This window comes from Natator depressus, chromosome 1 (genome assembly GCF_965152275.1).
Source record: "Natator depressus isolate rNatDep1 chromosome 1, rNatDep2.hap1, whole genome shotgun sequence".
Taxonomy (NCBI): Eukaryota; Metazoa; Chordata; order Testudines; family Cheloniidae; genus Natator; species Natator depressus.
Genome location: NC_134234.1, coordinates 71,825,372 through 71,849,093, shown reverse-complemented (window position 1 = coordinate 71,849,093; position 23,722 = coordinate 71,825,372).

Here is a 23,722-nt window from a genome sequence, read left to right as displayed (position 1 = left end):
GAGCATAATTGTTTTTGAGGAAGAAAGAGAAAAAAAAAACTATACTTAGAAATTGAAAAAGCTAATTAGAGTGAGTAAGTAAAAAGTCTTAATTAGTTAATATTTGTTCAATACAAAAGTGCTGCTAAGAATTAATGCAGTGTACTCCATTCAAATTGCATGCACAGTGGCCAGGATTTTTCACCTTTGCTGAGGAGTGCTACTCACAAGCCTCGGAGGCGAAGGGACAAAGGTGGCTTTAAGTTACCTTTGTGACCAACGGCTCCTGGGACTGTCTGGGCACTGGTCTGGGGCCTGGTGTATATTTTAGCACCTTGAGGGCTACTGCAATCTATGTTTGCTGCCAACAATGTTCAGGAGGTGATACAGTAGTGGAGAGCAAAGAAGCCCTGGCCATACCCTCATTCCCCCGTCCACTTTATCTACATAGACAGCCTGGAATAGAGTAGGAGGTACTATGGTAATCTGCTTTGAAATGATGTAAAGCTGGACTAATATACCAGTGCATTAGACCCAGTATTGGAAAATCTGACTATTAATAGCTAGATTGTGCCTATTTTAAACAACCCAGAATAGAGGCAATGTAAGTCACCTTTAAAAAAATGTGTTTTTTAGGCATTCTGCTTTCCCTACAGAACTTAAAAACAAAGGCGGTTTATAATAGGTTTTTTAATAGCAATTAAATAAAAATTTGTCCCCTAGGACACTTAGCCGTCATCATGAAGAAGGTGATAAACTGCAGTTCTTTATCCGCAGGAAGCACTATAGAAGTTGACAGTACAATAAAGCAAGTGGAACAAAGAAAGAGGAGCTGATGAAGAAGGAGCCAGAAGATCAGAGGTGTGAGGTGATGTGTTTTCAGGGTTACCATATGTCAGGGTTTTCCAGGACATTGACTCCTTTTTGAGTCTCCATCCTTTGTCTTGGCAGATTTCTCAAATAAGAGGAAATGTCCTGGATTTTTGCAGAGCAGATGCTGCAGCTCAGAAAGAGCTCTGATTGATCCGCTTCCTGATTGGTCCCTCTTCTGCATCGGCAGTGGCTTGGTCCATTCCCCTGCAGTCACAGCTGCTGGATCCTGCCCACCTAGGCCCCGGCTCCCAGCCTTGGAGAGGGGGACCCACAGGGAAGTGCTGACTGGCAACTGTCGTCATGCCCTGGGCTTGTGCCAGCCACCCTGCCTCCATGACAGGGAGTGACAATGTTCTCCACCTCCAGTGAGTACCCCCACCAACTCCCCATCTCCAGTTCCCATTCCCTTCCCCCCAGTTCCGCACCCCTGGCAGTGTCTTTTTTTTGGGAACCTGAAATATGATAACGCTGTAATTTGGAGCTCATAAATCTAATGTTGGACTTGGTTCCATGATTCAGACATGCTCTTCATTTCTGTGCTGTTGCATCTCAATTAGATGATGCATGCGGAAACCTGAAGCTAAGTCTAATTTAAACTTGTAAAAACTTCATTTTCTGAAATCTCTGTGAACTTTAATTTGAGTTTTAGGTAGTACATAAATAGCACTAACTAGTTGCACTTCAGCTGGATAGCTACTTATTTATTTATTGCTCTTTCATTTCTGTTGCACTGTTTTTCTAGCATTGGATTTTAAGCTACTGTCAACTAGAACAAACAATTATGCAAATGAAAAATTAGATCTTTCAACACTTCAGAAAAGCTGCCACACATTTAATTGCTACAAGTAACCACAAAGAATCAGTTAATTCTGGAATAGTTCAGCATCTGCTAACAAATTGAGAGAAGAAGCTGAATTTATTGTAAATCTGTAAATACTCTAACTTGGCAGGTGGTATTTTTATGGAGCAGAGAGTGAGACAGAAAAAAACCCTTAATTTTCATGGGCAGGGACTTTGTTTTGCAACATGTAAAGGAAATCTTATAACCTTTCTGTTTTTATATATTTTCTTCAGCTTTTATCACTTCACTGGAACGTATGCAGTTTGGTGCTACACAAGGAATCTATGCTGCATTTTCTATCTCTATGATTCAGACGTATTTTCTGCATATTGTAGAAAATATTAGGCAGTTTATTTCTAAGGGAGATTTTCAGTGTCACAGCTTTAGGAGAGCCTGAGCAAGAGATCTTAGGCAAGACCACTGCTCTCTGCAAAGTTCAGGTTGTGTTGTAAGGAACAGTGTGTAAAACCTTAGCTTGGAAATATCTGTATTTGCACAGTTGTCAGATGTGATGATGTTGCTCAGTGGGAAGTATGCAAATAGTTGAGAGAGGTGACTATAGCAAGGATTTTCCGGATCAGCTGACAACTAAAGAGTCAATTTATAAGAATAAGGTTTCATTTACAGATTCCCAATTTGTGTTCATCTTTAGTGAAAGGTAGTCTAAGTAGGAACCACTATATCTTCAAGTTTCAGATGACATTTCAAAACCTTCTCAGATTAATAAAAATCCCAAATTATTAGAATAGCTTTAGAAACAAATATAATCTATCTGATCTAGCAAAGTACTTAAAGGTGTGTAACCTTAAATGTGTAATGAGAGGTTTCAGAGTAGCAGCCGTGTTAGTCTGTATTCGGAAAAAGAAAAGGAGGACTTGTGGCACGTTAGAGACTAACAAATTTATTTGAGCATAAGCTTTCGTGAGCTACAGCTCACTTCATTGCTCAAATAAATTTGTTACTCTCTAAGGTGCCACAAGTACTCCTTTTCTTCTTAAATGTGTAAGTAAACCTATTGAAAAACATACATAGCTGTTTTCCCAAATATTATAAATTCATTATGAAACTAGTAACCATAGCTGGATGCTTAGTACATACAGTATGATTTAGCAACAGTGATTCAATTTTTATGTCCTGCTATGCTGCAGACACACATTTGCTTCCCAAATTCAACTTTTCCCCTTCTCCTCTCATCAAGCCATGAAGAAACAGCTTACTTATTCCATGAGGGTCTTCTGCCTTTCATTTCTCTACAGAAATTACGATAGGTTGGTTTCAGTACGGTGTTGAAGAGCTCTGAATGGATTCTAAGATACACCTCATTATTCAGATGCACATTGGGACTTAGTGGGAGGAAAGTTTTTAGAAGGAAAGCATTCTGCTCATTCTTAGGACCCCAAAAAGGCTTTAGCCAGAAAAAATGCAGATGGTCCTCACTGAAGAAATACCAGAGACCAAACTATTAACTATTATCCTATACATTTGTCAGTTCACGGTATTGGTCTTCATTTGGCTGAGACACTCCATGAGTGCACTCCACACCACATAGCTACTGTACCAGCGGTGGGCAAACTACGGCCCGTGGCCCACATCTGGCCCATGGGACCGTCCTGCCCAGCCCCTAAGCTCCCGGCTGGGGAGGCTAGCACCTGGCCCCTCCCCTGCTGTTCCCCCTCTCCCACAGCCTCAGCGCAAGGCACCGCCAGCTTTCTGGCCCGCCACTCCTGCCGGGCTGCGTTGTGGCAGCGTGGCTGGCTCCGGCCAGGCAGCGGGGCTTTGCTGCTCTGAGCAGCATAGTAGGGGGCGCGTTAGATCAGGGGCAAGGAATCCCGGGGGGCAGTCAGAGGACAGGGAGCAGGGGGCAGTTAGATGCGGTGGAGGTTCTGGGTGGGGGGGAGGGGGCGGCCGTCAGGGGACAGGGAACACGGGGCATTGGATAGGCATGGGAATCCCGGGGAGGCGGGGGCTGTCAGGAGGTGGGGTTGTGGATAGGGGTCAGGGCAATGAGGGGACAGGGAGCAGGGAGGCTTGAATAGGCGTGGGAGTCTTGTGGGGGCCTGTCTGAGAGCGGGGGTGTGGATAGGGGTCAGGGCAGTCAGGGGACAGGGAGCAGGGGGGGTTGGATGGAGGTGGGGTCCCAGGGGGCGGTTAGGAGCCAGGGTCCCGGGAGGGGGCAGTCAGGGGACAAGGAGCGTTGGAGGGTCGGGGATTCTGAGGAGGGTGGAAAGTTGGAGGGGGCGGACAGGGGGCGGGGGTCAGGCTGTTTGGGGAGGCACAGCCTTTCCTACCCTGCCCTCCACACAGTTTCACAACACCGATGTGGCCTTCGGGCCAAAAAGTTTGCCCACCCCTGTACTATACCATGAAAAATTGCAAGCCTCTGGCTTTCTTTTGCTAATTAATGCTCTGAGTACATTTCATAACTTGTTAGATCTCTGCCTATTTAAATACAGTAAAATGGAGAATATCATTAAACCACAATTATTACTGCACAAAGGTCTGTGACTCAACATAACATGTTGCATCTTTCCCACACTTCGGGTTTGATTTATGGCATATGTGTGTGTGTGTTTTGGTACTGAATAATTATTTTTATTCAGTTGTGGGTGGTGTTGAATGTGACAGCATGTATCAAGTTATGAACTCAGTTTGTATTTAGTGTTGAATGCCTGTCTAAACTTTCTTAAGAGTAATCCGTAGTACTACATTCCAGACAGTTACCCTACCTGGGAAAGTTGTTTGGCACCTCTTCAAAGGACTAGCACTGAGAGCCATCTGAAGCTATATCTACACTGCACTTTTGTTGGAAAAAAACTTTTGTCTGTCAGAGGTGTGAAAAAACACACCCCTGACTACCAAAGTTTTACAGATGAAAAGTACCAGTGTGAGCAGTGCTTTGTCAGCTGGAGGTGCTCTCCCGCCGGCAAAGCTACCACTCCTCATTGGGGATGGTTTTATTTTGTCGTCAGGAGACATCTCTCCTGCAGACAAAGAATGCCTACACTGTGTATCTTACAGTGGCACTGCTGTAACAGCACAGCTGTGTCACTGTAAGATGCGCAGCGTAGACATAGCATGAGGCTATAAACTTTGAATGACTCTCAACTGATGCCCCACCCACACGGAATGAGTTTTCTATACATAGGCCTGCAGATAGAGCAAACATGAGTAGACAGGGCTAGAGCTTCCCAGCTTGAGCACACAGAACAGGGATAGAGGGTCTATTTTAGGCATTTTTAACTGCTTTGTTTTTTTTAGAGCAAAGGAAATTTGGAAACACCAATCATAAAACTGGGGGAAGAGGAAGTAGTGCCCCCTTATAGGTAGAGCCCTCACCTAGGATGTCAAAGACCTGGGTTCAAGTCCCTGGGCTTTAAGGTATTTTTGGGGGGGTGGGGGGTCTTTCTCAAGTACTCACGTTGAAGCTGTTCCACTTTGCATAAATAATTCAATATCCAGTGGACTAGAGAGAATGACTCTAGTGTAAAGCCTCATGATTAGGGCAGTTACATGCAAAGTTGGACACCCAAGTTCAAATCCCTGGTCTGAATCAGCCAGAGTGGGGACATGAACTGGGGTCTCTCACATCCCATCTGAGTGCTGGAGCCGTGGGCAGGAGATGGCACCCTCTCCTCTTATGGTTTTCTTAATGGTGCCTAAGTGCTTTTGTGAATCTAGCTCAATGAATCTTTTTTGTCTAAAACTATGTGGTGAATTTGCAGCAAATTCTCAAATAGTTTTCGTTGACTGAAAGTACATTTTTTGGTGACTAACCTATTTGTCTGAAAAATAATCACGCAGCTCTAGTAAGCAGGACATGAAGTGCTCCTGAGCCCAGGGTTTGCAAAAGGGATGAGATCTGTGATGGATTCAGTCACAGAGACCCCCTTGGGACTGTCACCTGACATGCTGAAATGACCTCTGAGCTCGTTTTCCTTGCCAGCTTGGGATTTCCAGAAACCTTCCTTGTTCAGCCAGACACATTAGCCTGCTGCAACACAGACCCAGGCCACACCCCTAAAGTTGCAGACTTTAACCAAAAACTGCTCAGCAAGTCACCTATCTCCAGCACCAGACACCCAGTTCCCAGTGGTGTTGTGTGGTGAGTGGTTGCTGCTGAGAATTTGCTTCAGGTTGGGGGGCTGTGTGTAAGCAAGGACTGGCCTGTCTCCCAAGATCCGTGAGAGTGAGGGATCATCCTTCAGGTACCCACATGGCCCCACAGTATGCCAACATTTTTATGGCTGACTTAGAACAACACTTCCTCAGCTCTCGTCCTCTAATGCCCCTACTCTACTAGCACTACACTGATGACATCTTCATCATCTGGACCATGGAAAAGAAGCCCTTGAGGAATTCCACCAGGATTTCAAAAATTTCCATCCCACCATCAACCTCAGCCTGGACCAGTCCACACAAGAGATCCACTTCCTGGACACTACAGTGCTAATAAGCCATGGTCACATAAACACCACCCTATACCAGAAATCTACTGACCACTATACTTACCTACATGCCTCCAGCTTTCATCCAGACCACACCACACAATCCATTGTCTACAGCCAAGCTCTATGATACAACTGCATTTGCTCCAACCCCTCAGACAGAGACAAACACCTACAAGATCTCTATCAAGCATTCTTACAACTACAATACCCACCTGCTGAAGAGAAGAAACAGATTGACAGATCCAGAAGAGTATCCAGAAGTCATCTACTCCAGGACAGGCCCAACAAAGAAAGTAACAGAACGCCACTAGTCATCACCTTCAGCCTCCAACTAAAATCCCTCCATCCCATCATCAAGGACCTATCCTGAAGGACAACCTATCATGAAGGACAACCCATCACTCTCACAGATCTTGGGAGACAGGCCAGCACAACAACTACACACCACACAACAGCAACTGCACGCCACATAACAATACAGACAGCAACCACATGCCACACAACAAAAACACTAACCCAGGAACCTATCCTTCTAACAAAGCCCGTTGCCAACTGTGTCCACATATCTATTCAGGGGACACCATCACAGGGCCTAATTAAATCAGCCACACTATCAGAGGCTCATTCACCTGCACATCTACCAATGTGATATATGCACATCATGTGCCAGCAATGGCCCTCTGCCATGTACATTGGCCAAACTGGCCAGTCTCTAAGTAAAAGAATAAATGGACACAAATCAGACGTCAAGAATTATAACATTCAAAAACCAGTCGGAGAACACTTCAATATCTCTGGTCACTCCATTACAGACCTAAAAGTGGCAATTCTTCAATAAAAAAACTTCAAAAACAGACTCCAATGAGAGACTGCTGAATTGGAATTAATTTGCAAACTGGACACCATTACATTAGGCTTGAATAAAGACTGGGAGTGGATGTGTCATTACACAAAGTAAAACTATTTCCCCATGTTTATTCCCCCCCACACACACACACACACTGTTCCTCACACGTTTTTGTCAACTGCTGGAAATGGCCCACCTTGATTATCACTGCAAAAGGTTTTTTTTCTCTCCTGATGGTAATAGCTCACCCTACCTGATCACTCTTGTTACAGTGTATGGTAACACCCATTGTTTCATGTTCTCTGTGTATATAAAATCTCCCCACTGTATTTTCCACTGCATGCAACCAATGAAGTGAGCTGTAGCTCACGAAAGCTTATACTCTAATAAATTTGTTAGTCTCTAAGGTGCCACAAATACTCCTTTTCTTTTTGCGGATACAGACTAACACGGCTGTTACTCTGAAACTTGTCATCCTCAGTAAGTTAATGTTGTGGGTTGAGCAAAGCGTGGGCAGGAGGGTGTGGCTGCTGCTCTTCATTTAAGATAGTGGTGAGAGACACTTCAGCATTCCCCACCTAATAAAGGGATATGTGAGTCCACCCAGAAATCTTAACCATGTGGGCAGAGAGCTTTATGGGCATTGGGGTATGCATGAGAGAGAAAGAGGATGCATGCTCAACGGGAAGCACACAGTAACAGCCAAATATAGACAGTAGCAAAACAGACTGGGGCAGAGCCATATATAAGCCTGGACAAGCACAATGTGTGACCCAGGAGAAGCCTAGGGAGGCGGCTTCTGCGTCTGGTTCTGACAAAGAGGCTTGGGTTGTGAGCTAAGAAACTATCTCCTGTTGTTTGGTTCCTCCTGTATTCAGGAAACAGGACTTTGTACATTCCTTGTAAATAAACAAGATTGCATCAAAGAAACACCTGACTCTATCATCCATTTCTCTTCCTGACTGGAACAACCTACAACACTTCGAGTTTGGTTAACCACTCAGGTCAAAAGGGGTAACATTAATTATTAGCTACGTGCTGCTCTTTTTGGCTGGGTGCCTGCTTCTAGGCAAGATTAATTTGGTGACTATGCAGCAGTGCTCTCATTAATGCAGGATCAAGTTCTTTTTGCTACCTTTTCTGTTCATTCTCGGGTTTTTTTTTACCTGCTGCTTAGACACACATAACACTCTGCCCCTGTACTATGTCGCATCAGAACAAAGTTTGAACAAAAGGATTGTCATTTCAAGGCAAAATTTCAATTCCCAACCAATGTTTGCTTTATTCCTTTCAGAGACATTTTTTCCTCAGGAGCAAACAAACAAGGTAAACAGTCTGTTTCCAAACCCATTTTTGGATATTTGGGATAAAAAAGCTCTGGTTAAACCTAGTTATCAAAATGTAGCATATGTACCCTTCAAGGTCAGTAAAGCAGAATAAGAGGATGAAGTATAATCAGGCTCATATATTGGGGTACATTTTCAGAAGCAAGCCCTGCAGAGGGGCTCAGGGCTTCTGCCCTGTGGAGAGGGGTCTGCCGTCAGGAGGCATCTGCCGGGGCTTTACTACCATGGGGCTTGTGACTTCAGTCCTACTTCTGTTGAAGTCCTAAGCCCTGGCAGGCACCTCCCGCAACTCTGAAGTCCTGAGGCTCCCTCCCCGCTGAGCAGAATCCTCTAGCCCCACCACCCCACCATAGAACAGAAGCCCTGAGCTCCTCTTCCCCTCCCCAACCCCACCCGCCCAGTCATGTAGGTGGAGAATGCGGGGAGGCTCCGCGACCTGTACTTTAAATGTAAAAGAGCTGTATGCAGCTTGCAAGCTGTGGTTTGGCCACTCCAGAACTATAAAGTTAAGCACTGGAAGGAAAGTTGCAGGAAGGCTGTGGAAGCCCTATCACTGGAGGTTTTTGTAAGAACAGGTTAGACAAATATCTGTCAGGACTGGTTTAGGTATTCTTAATTCTGCCGCAGCGCAGATGACCCCTTGACGTCCCTTCCAGTCCTACACTTCTATGATACTATGTGACATATCAGTATTGTTATTCCCCTTTCTGTACAGTAATAGCTAGACCTTTTACACTGATATGACTGTCCGCACTAGGAGGTACAACTTTCTAGTGCAGACAAGGCATAAGTCTGCAGTCCTGATGTATCAAGGGTGCAAAATTAAATTTACTCTTTTAAAAAAGGAAAAGAGAACAGAAACCTATCCCTTAGGGCATACGTTCCTCTGAGAGTAAAAGTCAATCAAATTTAAAAGTTGCTATATGTAGTGTTATAGGCTTTTCTTCACACAGTTGTGGTCTGAGGCCCTTTTTTGCAGTAAGTAGCAGCTGCAGCCATTAGCTAAAAGCAGGGGAGTCAGGTCCCATCAAAACTGCACCAAAACGATCTAATATGAGGTTGTTAAGAAAACATTTTTGCCCTAAGGAAATATAAGCACCAAGAGTGAGTGGATCAACAGACAGCCCTTAAGATCTGTGAAGAAAACTTGGCAAGATAACACTCTGTCTGGCAAAAGCACTTATCAGCAGTTTCGGTTGAGAAGATCTATACTTCCCTTTTCGTTTACCTTTGATTGCTTTTGTCTGTTCTGTAATTGCCTCTGTAAGTTGTGCAAATGATTTCACAAAATTTAAATGAACTCTTGTATGTAAAAAGTGGTGGGCTAGGATTGGTGAAAAATACTGTTTCATAATACTTTAGTTTAAAACATGGGTGGCACATCTAATAGGCAGGGTAAGACTGTGCCTCCCCAAACAGCCCTGTGTGACCCCGCCCACACTCCGTCCGGAGGCCTCCGCTTGCTGCTAGTTGGCCCCAGCCCAGGCTGGTTGCTCCTTTCCTGGGAAGGGAAGCCTTCTGGGGCTGGGGCTAGGTAGGGTAGCTAGTGACCAGATAGCTAGTGTAAAAAATCAGGACGGGATGGGGGGTAATAGGTGCCTATATAAGAAAAAGTCCCCAAAATCGGGACTGTCCCTATAAAATCAGGACATCTGGTCACCCTAGGGCTAGGATGGCTGGGATTTGGGGTAGCTGGGGCTGCCCAGCGCTGCGGGGAAAGGGGTGACCGTGCACTGCCCACCACTCCGGGGCTCTGGGGCTGGGGGAGGGGCCGCACGCTGCCCAGCACTCTGGGGCTGGGGTGGGGGCATCTGGGCATGAGGGGGAAGGGGTCGGGAGAGGCAGGATCTCAGGCGGAAGGGATTAGTGGCTAGCCAGTGGCTAGCCTCCCCAAACTGGTGGTTCACCCACCACCCATGATTTAAAATGATTGGTTAAGGTACAGCTAAGCAGGACCCAAGTTTTAATTATATAAACTGAGGTCCAAGAAGGAATTCTTTGCAAACTAATTCTGGGACACAGCCCAAAATCAAAGCTGCCAGAACTCGATAACCTGCATGACTGTTCTGTGCAGAAACTGAAGTCAGAGCCCACAGATAATCCAATTCCAACTAGCCATTGGCAGGGGTGCTGGAACAATTTTTATAGTGGGAGTGCTGAGAGCCATTGTAAACCTGTATATAATGGAATCCACTTCAAGCTAGGGGGTGTGGCAGTACCCCCAGCACCCCTAGTTACAGCACCTATGGCCCATCCGGAGAAGCCCATCTGCCTTATTGGGAGTGTTGAGCATTGTATGCTTAGTGAGTGTGTTCTGTTAATTAATTGTTAATAAATACTGTGTAAAGGCTCTTTCAGTGGGCAAAGGTCCCGCAGACGCATAGAGGAGGGTCCCTTATTCCCTGAGTACCCATGAGGGAGGGTAGGAGACCTAAAGTGTGTGGATAACACAGAGACAGTTAACACGGCAAGTATTTAGTAGGTTAATAAAAGAAATTGACTCAACCAAGACAGATTTGGTCACATGCAATCTTAGACAAATTCTACAATTTTCAGTACTAACATAATCTGATGAAACATCTGTAATCCTGTAAGACTTTGAAACTGTGATCCCATGTCTGATTTTTATTACCGTCACTTAAGTTAGAATACATAGCCCTGTGTGCTCACTGCATAAATGAACATGGCTGACCAAGTTCAAACCTGGTTTAAACAGTTGGACAGTTAAGCTATATTGCAGTGAATGGATTGCCTATTAATTGCTGCCTCTGACTGGCAGCTATTCATTTTATCAATCTATTTACACATATACACAAATACATAATATAACAAGCATCTATACAGTAGGATATGAACACAGATCTTTCTAGCCATTTAGTCATGCACAAATAAACAGATGAAAGATGTTTTGTGTGTTTGTGTGTGACTGAGCTAGAGAAAACTGGATGAGAAAAGGCACTTTTTATTTTTCTAAATGTGTATAATTAAAATTTCCTAAGCCATGGCTTCATTCATTTTATTTAAAATAATTGTATGTTCTAAATGGGTACTGGGGAAAATCATTTGGAATAACTTGTTTCTAACATGTAAAAAGCACAATAGAAGCAGGATATATTTTCCTTCTTCCCAGCTCCCATGTGCAGAGAAATGGTGTGTACCATTCAGATATGCAAAGGGAGTTTTGCATATGATGGTATTAGTGTATTAAACAAACAGAATACTTCTCATGGAGAATACTGAGAAGGATAGAAGAGAACATGAATTTACATTATGAAAGGGCTTGACTTTTCCAATATCTTTTAAACATGTAATATCTTTTTGTATATTTAAATGACCATTCATGGTATGATAATCTGGGAAGGACAGAAGAAAAATTAACATAGGGAGGGGTGGGAGAGTGCATACATGTGAGAGAACAACCTACTCCTGCTCACTTTAAGCTATAGAGCATGTAATGTTTAGTAGGATTCAGTTTGTCAGGAGCGGGGACAAAATTCTTACAACAAATATGTAAGCACTCAGCTTATTCTGAGCCTGCTCAGGCTTCTGGCAATCTCTAGTTTGCACTGCCATGATCAGAGGCTTAGAATTGTCATAAGCATAATTACTTACATGACAGTATCATAGAATCATGGAAATGGATGGATGGAAGGGAGGTCAATAGGTCATGTAGTCCATCTCCATGCGCTGAGGCAGGACCAAGTAAACCTAGACCATCCCCGACAAGTGTTTGTCCTAACTGTTCTTTAAAACCTTCAATGATGGCTATTCCACAATCTCCCTCAGTAACTTGTTCCAGTAATTAATTATCCTTGTAGTTAGAAAGCTTTTCTTAATATCTTACCTAAATATCCCTTGCTGAAGATTAAGCTGGTTACTTCTTGTCTTACTTTCAGTGAACATGAAAACAACTGATCACCATTCTCTTTATAACAGTCCTTTGCATATTTGAAGACTGTTATGTCCCCTCTGAGTCTTCCTTTCTCAATATCTGTAGACATGCAATATCTTTTTGCATGTTTAAGTGACTACTCATGCTGAGATGATCTGCCCAGTTGTTTTAATCTTTCCTCATAGTTCAGGTTTTACCAAAATCATCAACCTTCCAACATTTTTGTGGTTCTCCTCTGGACTCTCTCCATGTTGTCCACATCCTTCTTAAAGTGTGGAGCCCAAACTGGACACAATACTCAAGCTGAGACCTCACCAGTTTTGAGTCGAGCAGAACAATTACCTCCCATGTCTTACATAAGACATTCCTGTTAATACATCCCAGAATATTAGCCTTTTTTGGCATACATCACATTGTTGGCTCATATTCAATTCGTGGTCCACTATAGCCACCAAGTCCTTTTCAGCAATACTGCCACGTAGCCAGTTATTCCCTATTTGTACTCCAATGTGGTTGCAACTCCTCCCAAGTTGATGTTGTCCGCATATGCTCCTCTCCATTATTCGAATCATTAATGAAAATATTGAATAGTATTGGAATCAGGAGATACTTCTTCAGGACCCCACTATCTATGTCCTTCTAGTTTGTCCTGTATCTCCTTGCAGTTTCCAGATATGTCCTTCCAGTGAATTATGAATAATTATGCTTTAAGTATGGTTTTTAAATCAGTTGTACACCACCTAACTGTAATTTTGTTTAGCCATATTTCTGTAGTTTGTTTATAAGAATATCATGTGGGACTTAATCAAAACCTTAGTAAAATCAAGATATATCATGTATACTGCTCCCCCAACCCCCATCCACTAAGTCAGTGACCCTGTAAGGAAGGAAAATAAGGTGGTTTGGTATGATTTGTTCTTGACAAATTCATGTTGGCTATTACCTATCACCCTATTATCCTCTAGGTGTTTACAAATTGATTGTTTTCTTATATCATATGTTTCAGAGTAGCAGCCATGTTAGTCTGTATTCGCAAAAAGAAAAGGAGTACTTGTGGCACCTTAGAGACTAACAAATTTATTTGAGCATAAGCTTTCATGAGCTACAGCTCAATGCATCCGATGAAGTGAGCTGTAGCTCACGAAAGCTTATGCTCAAATAAATTTGTTAGTCTCTAAGATGCCACAAGTACTCCTTTTCTTTTTGCTTATATCATATATATCCTTACTATTTTAGGTACCTTAATTTGTTTAGGACAATATTATTAACTTTGAAATAACATAATATATAGCTGATTAATGAATTATGAAATACTTTTCAAAGTCACTGTATCAGTCAATAAGTTTGTTCTAGTTCTGTATGCATTGGATGACTTCCTGAGGGTATGGCTACTAATATAATAAAGGCAAATTATTTGGCAACTTCAGCCGTGTTCTATTAGGACTTGTCAATTTTGCAATATTAATATCTGTAAACTTTCCACTCTTGGTGACCTCAGAAATGTTGGGGTAATTTCCACATTGATTTTGGAGGCTCTGATACAGATCTTCATGTCATTATAAGTTTGGGGTTATAAGAACCTTTGAAAACTCAGGCATTGGCCTAGTAGAGAAAGTACTGAACAGGGACTCAGGAAACCTGGATTCTATTTTCAGCTCTGCTCCTGGCCTGCTGGGTGTCCATGGGCAAATCAAGTCTCTCTATATGCCTCAGTTTCCCCAGCTGTAAAATTGGGATAATGATATTTACCCCCTTTACAAAGTGCTTTGAGGTCTATGGAAGAAAAACACCATGTAAAAGATAGGTTTTATTATTTTCTTGCAGTGCCTAGGCCTGTGAGACAATACATGGGTTTACAGGGGTCAAACTGGAAATTATTGTGATGGTGCCCCCCATAAGGCTTTATGGAAATATACTTATGAATGTATATATGACATTACTAGAATGTGTTTTATGCTACATATGCCATGCAACATATCTCTGTAAAGGTTATGATCTTCTGAATTTATTAATCCTATTTGTATGCATGTATCATTTTTGTATTCAAAGTTATGAATAATGGCTGCATACTTGTTTGATTCTGAGTAGGTTTTAGTGAAGCAGTTGGTCAGCTTCTGAGAAAAGATTATTCTCAGTAAGTGCCCAATCAAGAAGCCCTTAAGCCAACAATGAACTTGGGGACGCCAATCCACATCTGGACTTTCCCAGGAATGTGGCTTGGCTGGTAAGGAACTCAGTCATTCATGGACAGGTGACTTGCCCAGGTGACTCCAAAACTTCATTTTGTAGCTGTACTGTGCATAGGAGAGAGGAGGGGTCTCCACCCACAAGAGAAAGTCTATTTAAACCCCTGGGAGACCCCTCTATTTCATCTTCAGCTGGCTAAAGAGAGAGACTCTCCACCCCCAAAGATACCTGAAAGAAACTGGAACAAAGGACAGTAACTACAGGGTGTGTGAGTGATTGCTGGACCCAGACTAGAAGGAAATTAGTCTGTAAAAGGAAGCCTACTGGAGCTGGTGAGGTTTTTATCTGTATTCAGTTTGATTAGACATAGCCTTGTGTGTTTTATTTTATTTTGCTTGGTAATTCACTTTGTTCGGTCTGTTACTACTTGGAACCACTTAAATCCTACTTTCTGTATTTAATAAAATCACTTTTTACTTATTAATTAACCCAGAGTATGCATTAAACAGTGTTATAGAGGGCAAACAATTGATAAGTTTACCCTGTATAAGTTTTATATAGGGTAAAACTGATTTATTTAGGGTTTGGACCCCATTGGGAGTTGGACATCTGAATGTTAAAGACAGGAACACTTCTGTAAACTGCTTTCAATTAAGCCTACAGATCTTAGGAGACGTGGTTCCGACTTGGGTCTGGGTTTGCAGTAGGCTAGCGGGTCTGGCTCAAACCAGGCAGGGCACTGAAGTCCTAAGCTGATAGGACAGGAAAGCAGGGGCAGAAGTAGTCTTGGAACATCAGGTAGCAGCTCCCAGGGGGTTTCTGTGATCCAGCCCGTCACAATTATAAAGCAAAGTTATTTTATCCATACTTCACCCAAAAAGACATTTCCACACATTTGAGGTGCCAAAGTGAAACACCAAAATGAGATTGTGTAGATGTTCAAAATAAGATCAGGTGAGCTTTTCTGGTCTTTGCTGGGTTCGTTGTTCTTCTGTTCCCCTTGGTGAAGGGCAGATGTCCTGCTAAACTACTTAGTCTTAACTCCCCACGCCTTTCACTGGACTATGGTAGGCTTTTTGGACATGGCTTCTTCTTGATTGGGAGTATGGGGAAGAGGGAAGTAAGTAAGTGGGAGTAGTCTTCCATGTGCCACACCCTCCTGACACCAAAATGAGGGTTAGCCATTTCCTAAACAATTCTAAAAAATAATCCATGTAGGAAATTAAGTGAAAATGAACAGATTTAGGAAAAGTCAATGACCATCTCTGTGAGATATTTCTGTTCCAGATTTCTTTCAGGACAAACAGTTTATATTATATCATCATATTCCCTTTTAGTACTTCCATTGCTTTTGTTATATGGTAGGTTGGTGGCTATTGCAGAGACTTTTTACAATGCTTGACTACTCAAGAAGGTAATGGAGTCTGTTATGATAGCAGTTTGCCTCGTACTTCAAAGTTTTCTGGCAGGTGTTTCACTACATGAATTTCCTTCATGAGGGAGAAAGACTTAGACGACATATTATCAATCTCAATCAAATGCTTTGTTTTAGTTTTAGTGAATAGCTTGCCTCTTCAAAGAAGTGATGTGGTTAGTACAAGAATATGATTTCAAGGGAAACAAAAATATGACATTCAGTGGTCAAAGATATATCAGTGCGGGTGCAGATTAAGAACCACCTTCTATAGATCACAATCTTCTTTTGCCTAGGGATAAAACTTAAGTGAAAATGCTATGTTCAAAATTATGGAAGCTTTACTTTCAGCTGCATATTTAAAGTTGAATAGAAAAAATACTGTAAATTTCCTCAAGTATTTGTCTCAGAGAAGATTCAGTTTTTCAGGTTATGGCACGGGGTCTAGATTAGTGTAGGACTTCAAAATGGAGGAGAGTTTGGTACTTGCTAAGCTGCATTTGCAGTGGATTTGGTAGTATCTCCCAACAGGTAAGCCCATTGAAGACCGAAGAAATACTCAGATTTGTAATTAATTTTGTTTTAGTGTTGTATTGCTATAGCACATTGAAGAAGTGACAGCCTTTTCTCTTCAGTATTGGTGTGGTACTGGTTTAGCTAAATAGCAAAAGGAAAAGTTGTGGAATCTTGCTGGTGCCATAGCATTCGTATATCAGTCACACTCTTGGAAAAGTGTCGTCTCTGAATAATTCAATATTAATACAGATTTATGCATATTTTTGAAAACATGTTTAACATTAAAACTATGTATTTAATGTTTCTTAGAATTATTAATGCCATACATTTGTATTACATACATTTTTTCCAGTAGTTCCTAGATGTGGAAAATGTTGAAATGTTCATCTTAGTGCAAGGTTAAAAAAAATAAATCCCCTCAAAAATGCAAGAATCTCTTTCATATTTAGGCTATGTACTCTTCAGAATGACAGAAAAAATACCCTAGAATGCTCCTTATAGCACCTAACTCTCATTAAAATTTATAAAATAGATTCATTCTTTTTTTAATAGAAACTAAAATGTGTGAAAACCTACTTTGTATAAAGTCTACTCTTACATATAATTCTTACAGCAGACAAACTTCCAGTTAATGTCATGGAAATTGTAGTATAATAAAAAAAAAATCACTGGTATCTTTTAATATTTTTGGTAGAAAATTGAATTAGGTCAAAAATACAAATAACCCCCAGCAGTATGCAGAGTGCTGAAGGAGCAAGTTTTGGTTGTGTTCCAAAGATGCATGTTACTTTTTATATAAAAAATACTTGAGGCATTTTTGATCCAAATGTCAGAAGCTGAACATGTCAGAAAAATGGATGTCCATACACAATGTCAGACCTTCTCCAATAAAATATTTTTTTCTGGGTCCTGGATGTAAATAAATAATAATATGTTTTAGATCATATCTATTAGTATATAATATCAATTACTTTCTCAAACCTTCACCTTGCTAGCCCAGATGCATCTTTGATAGGACTGGTAGCAATGGAGACACCTTCTGGGTCCATGGGAGGGTAGCAGGGGGGCATAAATCTCAGCAGGGAGCAGCTGAGGCAGTGTTCCATATGCCCCTTCTCCTTTCCTTTCTCTTTCCTCCTGGAGGTGGGGGTGCCCTTTCCATTCTTTTAACCCTTCCTTTCTCCTGCTCAGGGGATGGGTATGGGAGAGGGGAGTCACATGCTACATCTAGGATCAGGACTCCAGTGCCTGTCCCACCACTGCTGCTGCCATTGGCCAGTGGGAGTTGTACTGGGGTCAGGCGATTGGCTCCCTTTGGTGGTAATGGAGCACAAGGAGGGGTGTGTTAATATAGCCTATATATATCTACCTATGTGGGTTAGACTTTGCAGACTCCTTGTTTCATCCCCACCCTTCACCTAGTTGCTGGAGCTCTGGTGGTGCTGGGGGCTTGACTCACTACTAGTTCTGGGGGTTGAAAAGGATTTTTCCCACATAGCAAAATTGGCAAACTGCTGTGTTTGTTTTTTTCACCTTCTACCCAGCATCCAAGAGGCCTGGCTTGAGGGTTTAAATTACAATTGTTACTACCTTGGCAGGTGGCAGTGCAGTTGGTGGGTGACCCAAGTGGCTGTCTGGGTGTTGTTTCTGGCACAGTATTGCGTGATAAAGGGATGTGCCTCTAGGTCTCACACAACTTGTTACCCTCATCTTAGATCTTTTACCTCCAGCATGGAGGAAGGGAGCAAGGTAAGAATCTGGCTTTGAGTCAGGGTCCCTGGGCAGGCCTGAGGGTGTAAAGGGGACGTGGTCTTCACACCCACCCTCAGGTTTATAGTACATAAAGGTTGCTGGTGCCATCAAGAATTGCACTGTAAAAACAATGCAGGGTAGTTTGGAGTGGGTAATAGTTCTAAATAAAGCAGAAAACTCATCTGAAGCTAATCAGACTGAAACATGTCCTTAAGTGCTTTGCTGAATCAGGCCTATAAGGAGTACATTGTGGGTATGTCTTCTATCTTGAGTTACCTACACTCTGTAACTCCTCTCAAGATAGCCTATCTTAAGTGAGAGTAGTCAAACTGTGCAATAATACTCAAACTGCTCTGTCTACACTGGTGCTGCACTCATTGTGTATGGCACTAAGGACTCTGAGAGCGCATCCTGTGGTTCTCTGTGCTGCCATAAGCTGAGCCACTCTATGATTTGTTTTCACAGTAAACTGTGGGGGAGAACTCATCTGCCCTTTCTGGGCAAATGGGGGGAATTGTGGAAAGGCATTGGAGGATATGTTAGCAACTGATGAGTTGTGTTATCTAGAGCTTAAGCCTATACACCTTGAGTTAATAGCCAACTTGAGTTAATAGCACAACCACTCTGGAGTTAAGGGTTTTGTGCATGGACAGGACTTGAATTAGGAGCAACACCTGAGTTCTAACTTAAGCTGCCTTTGGTATTAACATCTAGGGGGTATAATGTCACATCCCTGGGCCATTAATAGCATATCACATACTGAGTCAACAACAATCAACTGTCTATATAATAGCTGATACCTGAGGGTTTGTAAGTAGTCAGTGATTGCAGACACATGTTGGTACATTGATGGCCATAGATTTTACTGGATATGTTATACTAATATGAAAACAGGAAATATATTAAAACAATTGTGTACAGGAAAGTGATAATGGGAGATTAGGGAACTAGGAAGAGGAAATCATTGAAGTTAGCTTCAGCATTGCTGATTTTCGCCTCATGTGTACTTAACTGTTTATCAGCTAAATTGGATAGTGAAGTGCTCACTTTACTTGAAGTGCAGGGTTTAGAAAGAAAGTATTTGTCTTTCAAAATGAACATATACAGTTCTGACAGCTACTGCGTAGGTAAGGTTGAAGCGAGAACTGACTGAAAACATTTTCTTTAATTTTTTTTGGATGGAAGCTGCCTTTTTGATCTAATCAAATATTGTGACTGGGTTTTTTTTTTATTTTTCATATGTAAAAAAAAATACATAAAATTTTCTAAAATGTCCTTTTCAATTTTTTTGAAAAACTAAAAGAAAAATGTTGTTTCATTTTGGTTTGGAAAAAAACAATAGTTTTTCCTTTTTTCCCCCTCCACTGGAAAAAGTCAGAAGGAAGTATAAAGATGTGAGAAAGATGGGGTAGGGGATTTTTAAAAATCACAGAAAATTTTGAAAGAAAACATTTCTTTCATCTGAAGATTTTCATGTGAAAATTTGCATGGAACATACTTAGCTTTTTTTGGCCAGCTCTTGTTTCAAGTATGTTTCCACTATTAAACCAATTTTTGACCCTTTTTTAAAATACTGAACACAGGCAATAGCAATAGACAGTAATTATGTCTGGAGCCAAGGTATTATTTTTCATCATAATTTGAAATGCAACAGACAACAGTTGCAAAATTATGACACCCTAAAATAGAACTGTTCACAGGAGTCCAAAAAGTCTAACTTTTTTGCCATGTTGTAGGAATAAAGAGGAAAGAAGGAAAGCGACACAACTTATTTTGCAAGCTGAGATCAAGTAATAGAAGAACGAAAAAAAAAATTCTAATAGCATTTCCCTGGAAAGATCTGTGTCTAACATAATATTGTATCGAGCTATCACAAGCATCTTTCATTTGCATATATTTATGCACATTATGTGGGAAGAAGATGGGAGTTTGCTTCAGCAGGTCATTTTTTGTACCCTATTTCTTATTCACTAATGTTTATGGGACTCATTTACACTACCACTTTATATTACCAAAGCAAGCCTATAAATGCTTCTATATTCTGTTGGTAAAGCTTTATTTTCATGTACTCTTTGGCCCTTCTTAGCTGCCAGTAATAGGTAAGTAGTTTTATATACACGCACACTGTGGTGTTTTTGGAAAATTCATAAGGCTTGAATATATTAATCTAGATGGAAAACATTCTAAGTAAATAAATAAAGGTATGTCACATTTGGGACGTTTCAAAGCAGGCTGTACACCTGCAGATTGCACAGATGAACTCACTTAGTACTTCAAAGGTCATATTTAATTCAATACACTTTATGCAGCACCAAATACATCAACACATGTTTCATTGTCTTATTCAAATTAGAATTCACAGTGTAGCATGGTAAGCATAACCATGGTCAGACTCAGAATATATCTGTGGTAAAATGTTTGCCTACGCCTCCCATCTCAATTTTCATAGGATAGTCCCGGGTTTAATGGAGTTTCTTTGTATCCTGCAGGACAATGAAAGTATCACAAAATATCTTTGGGCTGATGCAATACCATGACATAAAAACGCAATGATATTTTAACCCAACACTCTTGATATGTGATAATTTTTTTCTTGGCGGGCAAACTTTCAAAGGAAGCAATCGGTGCTGCGGGAAGCGGTGTGGGCCGCAGGGATGTGCTGGCCACTGTTTCCTGCAGCTTCCATTGGCTGGGAACAGTGAACTGCGGCCACTGGGAGCTGCAGGGGGCCATGCGTGCAGATCATCAACACAAGCAAAATGTCTCGTGGCCTGCCAATGGATTACTCTGATTGGCTGGATGCCAAAGGTTGCCGAACCCTGTTATAGACATATAAATATATATGACTGCAAGTTCCATTTTGAATTTGCCTTCTCTGTTGTTCTTTATCTCTGAGTTGGGCTGGAATTGCAAGGAGTAGTGGTATAGGGCTAACAATACAGGGTATTTAAATCTGGGTGATCATTTATTAAAATAAAAGTGCCCTGGTAAAATGCTGGCTTCTTCCCAGGAGAACTGGTTTGCCAGGGAATAAGTTGGCTGACAATGAAATCACTTGGTAGGTGTCTGTGATCACCTGAGGAGGCTGATCAGGGAGTCACATCACAGAGTAGACTGGAAGGTTATAAATGGCATCTTTAGACATCTCCATCAACTCAAGCTGAGGAAAGCTGCTGCAGGAGCCTGATGAGGCATGGGGGAAATCATGCCTACTTGAACATAAACAGATGCCAAGGGAAGGGTGAGCTAGAGTGAAGAGCACTGTGTTCAGGATGTTTACTGTTTTCTGAATTATCTGTGCTCTCTTGTGTTTTATCTCTTAAGTAAAGAAAAATTAACTTTTTGCTAAGCCTGAGCCTATATGCTTCTGCTATCATGCATCTCTGAAGAGGTAAACTGTAAACCAAAAGGCTCAGACCTTTGTTGTGGTTCTGGGGAATGTGCAAGAGCCATTGAGGTGGCTTGGAGGAGATGGCACTAGTTTCAAGGCCTAGGTAATTGGACTGTGGGATATGCCTATCTTCGCTACAATTACACCTTCATTTGTGGTGTAGATGTACTCATACAATGGCTGAGTCATGATCTGGGCTGCCATTAACTCCCTGCCATTTCAATACTCTACCTGTTCCCTTGTGTGGTCTACAAAATATGAAGTGAAAGTTAGTAATGTAAGGAGCAATATTAACTTCTGCTACTTCTTGTGTCTGTACTCTCGCCAGGAGGGACTTCTGTAGGCTTGTGAAGAGAAGCTGAACATGCCATAGCTCAGAGGGAGGGTATGTCTACACTACGAAATTAGGTTGAATTTACAGAAGTCCATTTTGTAGAAAGTGTTTTTATACAGTCGATTGTGTGTCCCCCCACACAAATGCTCTAAGTGCATTTAGTCAGCGGATTGGGTCCACAGTACCGAGGCAACTGTCGACTTCCGGAGCATTGCACTGTGGGTAGCCCACAGATCCTGCAGTCTCCGCCACCCATTTGAATTCTGGGTAGAAATCCCAATGCCTGATGGGGCAAAAACATTGTAGCGGGTGGTTCTGGGTACATATTGTCAGGCTCCCCCACCCTCCCGTCCTCCGTGAAAGCAATGGGAGACAATTGTTTCACGCCTTTTCTCCTGGGTTACCTGTGCAGATGCCATACCATGGCAAGCATGGAGCCCGCTGAGCTCACCGTAACCGTATGTCTCCTGGGTGCTGGCAGACGCGGTACTGCATTGATACACAGCAGCAGGTCATTGCCTTTTGGTAGCAGACAGTGCAGTATGACTGGTAGCCATCGTCGCCATTCTCCAGGGTGCTCCGTTAGCTGACCTCGGTGAGTTCGGTCAGGGGCTCCTGGGCAAACATGGGAGTGACTCAGCCAAGTCATTTCCCTTTTAAGTTTCGTCTCATGGTGATTCAGTCCTGCCGGCAGAAAACAACTGCACCGTCTTCTAATGAGCAGCCAGGAGACGACGATGGCCAGGAGTCATACTGCACCATCTGCTGCCAGCAAGATGTATAAAGATAGATGAAGTGGATCAAAACAAGAAATAGACTGGATTTGTTTTGTATTCATTTTCTCCCCCCTACCTCCCTCTCTCTGTGAAATCAACAGCCTGCTAAACCCAGGGTTTTGAGTTCTAAACTTGAGGGGATAGAAAAAGGAATAGAAAATCACTGAGCTGCTGCTATCAAGGGTTGTGACTCCGGGAAATGGGCAGGTCATAGTGGATGGCTTTGCTGCAATGGGATTCCCTAACTGTGGTGGGGCTATAGACGGAACCCATATCCCTATCTTGGCACCGGAGCACCAAGGCAGTGAGTACATAAACCGAAAGGGGTACTTTGCAATGGTGCTGCAAGCACTGGTGGATCACAAGGAATGTTTTACCAACATCAACGTGGGATGGCTGGGAAAGGTCCATGACGCTCGCATCTTCAGGAACTCTGGTCTGTTTCAACAGCTGCAGCAAGGGACTTACTTTCTAGACCAGAAAATAACCATTGGGGATGTTGAAATGCCTATAGTTATCCTTGGGGATGCAGCCTACCCCTTAATGCCCTGGCTCATGAAGCATACACAGGCACCCTGGACAGTAGTCAGGAGCTGTTCAACTATAGGCTGAGCAAGTGCAGAATGGTGGTAGAATTTGCATTTGGGCATTTAAAAGCACGCTGGTGCAGTTTACTGACTCGGTTAGACCTCAGCAAAACCAATATTCCCATTGTTATTACTGCTTGCTGTGCACTCCACAGTATCTGTGAGAGTCAGGGGGAGACATTTATGGCGGAGTGGAGGTTGAGGCAAATCGCCTGGCCGCTGATTACGCGCAGCCAGACACCAGGGCGTTTAGAAGAGTACAGGAGGACACGGTGCACATCAGAGAAGCTTTTTAAACCAGTTTCAGGAATGGCCAGGCTACAGTGTGAAAGTTCTGTTTGTTTCTACTTGATGGAACCCCACCCCCACCCAGGTTCACTTTACTTTCCTGTAAGCTAAGCACTTTCCCCTCCCCCCTTCGATCACCGCTTGCAGAGGCAATAAAGTCATTGTTGCTTCACATTCATGCATTCTTTATTTATTCATCACACAAATAGGGGGATAACTGCCAAGGTAGCCCGGGAAGGGTGGTGGAGGAG